The sequence below is a fragment of the Triticum urartu genome, chromosome 4 (assembly GCF_003073215.2).
Source record: "Triticum urartu cultivar G1812 chromosome 4, Tu2.1, whole genome shotgun sequence".
Classification (NCBI taxonomy): domain Eukaryota; kingdom Viridiplantae; phylum Streptophyta; class Magnoliopsida; order Poales; family Poaceae; genus Triticum; species Triticum urartu.
Window position 1 is genome coordinate 598,932,651 of NC_053025.1, and position 4,679 is coordinate 598,937,329.

Below are 4,679 nucleotides of genomic sequence, written 5' to 3' on the forward strand. Positions count from 1 at the left end.
CAGACTGAGCTGCTGCCGCTGTCAGTGCTAGAGCAACTGTCGGTGCTCGATCTGTGCGAGACAGTGGCGATCGTGTCTGGTCTGCTATGGTCAGCTTTCTAACTTGACTAGGATCCGTGACCGTGATCCAGTCTTTTTCTTCATTTCTTTTAAACACGAGAAGGACTAATTGTGGCGTTTTTGTTAAACCAAACTGCAGTTCATCATAGGGATTCACCTTGTACTCAGACAACAGACTAATCCAATTTTTTCCAGTAATATAAGTGTTGGACAGTGCCTTCATTACTGACATGACATAAGAAGTGAAACCTGCAAAAATAGCCATCGTAGAGCAAACCAAACAGTTTATTCTGTGATGAATATCACATGGCAAAACCTGCATCGTAAAATTGCAGGAAAAGAAAGAAAACATGACATTAAATCAATAAGATTTAGACAGTAAATCAATAAGATTTACTTGATGTGACACGAGTGAATCCTTACCAGGAAATCACTATGTTGAAGTACTAAACAGAAGATTGATCGTCCAACTACGCGTGGCATGCAGGGGCCGCGCCTGCTCCCACAAGCAGGACAGTCCAAAGGTCGTGAAAAATCGTATGGACCGAACATCCATGGGACTGGAAATCCTGGTGGGTGCGATAAAGCCTACAATGCATACAGATATTGGAGTGTAACCATAATTGATAAACCGTCCTCACAAAAAATATGATCTAGATACTTCAAAATATACAGACTAAATTGAGTGGACAGACATTAACATAGACCGTTCCCAGGACTGACCACACACCAAAAGCGGCAGTACTAATAAACAATATAGGGTTCACAAACACAAATCAAGTAATGAACAATAGTACTTACTACAGACAAGCAAAGTTGCACTAACTAAACTCTGCAGACTATTTCTTGCCACCGACCTACGGGATGAACCCTGCATAACTGACTAGGCCATGGGCTTCGTGTGAGATGTCTACATGCACCATAACCATCTTGTCAACCTTGGAGAAGCTAACAGAGTGGTCTTTCCACTCATAAACATGATGGTGAAGACAGGCCGCATCAGATTTGTTGGGAAGCTTTACAAGAACCACACCCTTCGTAATCGAAGGCACAGCCAGGAAATTGTTGTGGTCAAGTACAGCCTCGAGAACACACCTGATAACAATGCTACAGGCAAACACTAGTTCAGGACACGTGGCGACAAGGACACAACAGCTGGATAGTTCAGTAGTAGAACTCATCATCAGGTCTTCCAGTTCACATGGCATGACTTTGATAACTTCATCTCCACCGCGGACCAGGTTCTAATTCAAACAGAAACCATATTTTATTACTACCTCCGTTCATAAATATAAGATGATTTTCGATATTATACTCCATATATGACTACATATACGCACAGAAATGAGTCAAAAAGACACTAGAACATGTATTAAGTCACATTTTAGTATTAGGTACATCCGTATCTAGACAAATCTAAGACAAGAAATTTGGGACAGAGGGAGTAGTTGAAAGTAATCTTTAAGAAATCAGTGTCAACCTCTCGCATGTTTTGGTCAAAAGAGGAATTTAGAACCATCATTTGGCACACTAAAATCACATGCAAGATCACCGAGAAAGTTGTACTACCAGTACTAGTACTGCGTGTTAGATGAAAAAACACGATCAAGATCGAGAAAAAGATTGTAAGCAAGAGACATTACCTGGACTTGCTTAATGAGGGATCCCGGAGAGGGGGGCTTGGACAGGGCGATGGCTTTGAGCTTGTCTGCGGTAGTCTCGGCGGGGTGCTTGTGCTTCTTCGTACCATGAGCCTCGACGGTTTTGGCCAGAGCCATAGACATCATGTCGGCCGGTGCTCCGGCGTCCATCCAAGAGAGGAAGCTGAGAGAGAAGAGTGAAAGGAGGAACGAGATGAGGGAGAAGCGAAGCGAGTGGGGGTTTTCTTCAAGAGAGGAAGCTGAGAGAGAAGAGTGAAATGATGGTTGCTTCGTCCGTCCAACTTACTGCTGGAAAGGAGGCGGTTTTGTGATTTGACGGCTCATTGGGCATTACTGCGGTGGTTCAATCGGGGTAGTCTACCGTCACTCTACTACGGAGTAATTTAGTGCATGGCTGGTGGACCCAGGTGCTGGCTGTCCCACACGTCGGCGAAAGTGAGTAATTTAGTGCATGGCTGGAGGAGGATCCGCATGGTAGAGCGTGTCCAATGTTTTTCCAAAGAAAAAAATGATTACAGCAAGCGTTTCCACTCTTACGACGGAGGAGTGCGAAACACGGCAGCCACTTGAACATACACAGTGCTCCTACTACTAGGCATGTGCAGTGGTTCATACGTTAGTACTACACAATCTTGTTGCTAGTGTAGTAAGATATGACGATAACAAATGATGTTGTGCGCATGTCAACTACTCCTATATGTAACATAGTACCGCTTTTTCGACTGTCCGGTCGAGAATGAACGGTGAGATCAATGTTAATAGAACTATGTCCACAGCGCACGGAGAGTACGGTGCTACAGTACTCCACGAAACATGAACCATATGAAGCACGAATAGTGTTAGGCAGGGTGTATGAAGGGTGCATGGGATGGGAGCAAAAGTTCCCTTCTGGACCCACTTTTGGGTGTTTGGCAGAGTGCATGAAGGGTGCATGAGTCCACACTAGTAGGTTGACAAAAATACACGAAGAGGAAACAACTATATTGAGATGAGAATGCAACCAAACACACCCACACGCTTTGTGCTACAGTGACTGATCTGCACAGTCTGAGTTTGATCGAACGGTCATGTTGCACTGAGACATGGACATGCCCATGCAGAGGGCGCCTAAACACCACCGAGGCGCACGACGTTGGTGATGCAGGGTGCAACCGCCCGCTCCCGGTCGATGGGAGCCAGTGTCAGGCACCTCACCTCGGACTCCGTGATCTACTGCGCCGCCATGGCACCAGGTAGAAGCAATGGGGAGAGGAAGCAAAGGGGGCGAAACGGCTGAAAGGCAATGCAATCTACGGGAAGGCGGAGGGAGCGGGGAATCTTTTGGTTTTCACCATGGTAAAACACAAGTCGACGACTTCTCACATCAGGGAGCAGTGGGTTTTTATAGGCGGAGTCATCGTGACTAATTGCTGCCGCGCCTGCTCCCGTCAATCAAAAAATTAAAGATCCTGCTGCACCTGCTCAAGTCAATCAAAAAATTAAAAATCCTGCCGCACCCAAACACCAGAGCAACACCGCGGTGGATATTTAAATTTACCTGCCGGCAAGTAGATAAAAAAGGGGTGAAAAACAAATGCGGCGGCGGCCTAGCTAATCGGTCGAACTAGCCTAACTAGCTAGCCACTGTGCTTCACTGATGTACTCGACGGGAAAGGTGGTCTTTTGTGATTTGACGACTCATTTACTTGCTTCGGCGCTACGACAAAGGAGGACCCAGAAAACACGTGGTAGGGCGTCCCACGTCAGGAAGAATATATGCATGCACCACCCGGGAGGACCCCGAAACCGCGCGGTAGGGTGTGCCATGTCTCGGCACGGAGGAAAAATGTGCGTGTAAAAATATACTGTATCAGACGTAGTACCTACGGTTCGACCTCGGGACCCAGCCAGTTGGTCGAAACAGCCCACTAGCCACACAGCTTCATCTTGCAAACGTGGCACGGAGGATAGGTGTGGTTAGCTCCGTCTTGACCAGCCACAACGTCTCTTGTTCTATCCAATTCTTCCATTTTCCAAGCTTTTTTTTAGTTGTCATAACACCACGGCAAGCTAGCACCGCTCTTTGTGTGTGCCCGTGCAAAGGTTAGACGATGGAGAGAAGAGAGATTGAGATCGCAGACCTGGGACCCACCAGTAAGTGAGACAACGGTCATGCACGTGTTGACGAGGCACTCCTTCTTCTCTAATCAACGCAAGTACTGTATAAAATCAAGTTATGGGACAAAGCCAACAACCGTTCGTTTTTTCAGGCTATCGACTTACGCTTTGTAGTCCAGGTTGCTAGTTCGAATCTCGTCTTTCTGATTTGTTAGTTTTACGTCCAAATTTGATTAATGACAACTGGGACCCCCGTGTGTTGTTCTGATACTTCAGTGTAGGATGGTTTTTTTGAACAAACACTTTGCGCGATTAGACAAGTAACGGCACGAGTTACACGTTTTTTGCAAGATTACGAACAAAAATGACAGCGGCATAGAATATCACATCCACCCCGCAGCTTAGATACTATGGTGATACGAGTTTTTACACCGTTGGAAGTGAGATCCAATGGCTTGGGAGTAGTCTTTGTAATTATGCGCAATTTCCAAACTCTCCGAAGGTTTTTTTGCAAATAAAACATTCAGGCCTCGTGTGTGCCGCTGCATCTTCGATCCAACGGCTCCCCGGTGCTCATAATCAGTGATCAGATGGCACATGCGTAGTACTTGTACTTTCTGCGCATTTCCCAAACTCTATCAGCCGTATATTGGAAAAACATTCAAACCTCCTACTGTGGGCCGTTAGATCTCAGTGAACTCGTATCACCATAGAATCTACGGTGCGGGAGCACCTCATACTCTCCCATGCGAGAAAACATAAGGTGCTATCGTAGCTTGGATGCTACTGTGATACGAGCTTGGAGGTCGTTTGATCTGAGATCCAGTGGCATCTGAGCAGTCTTTGTGCTTGTAAGCAGTG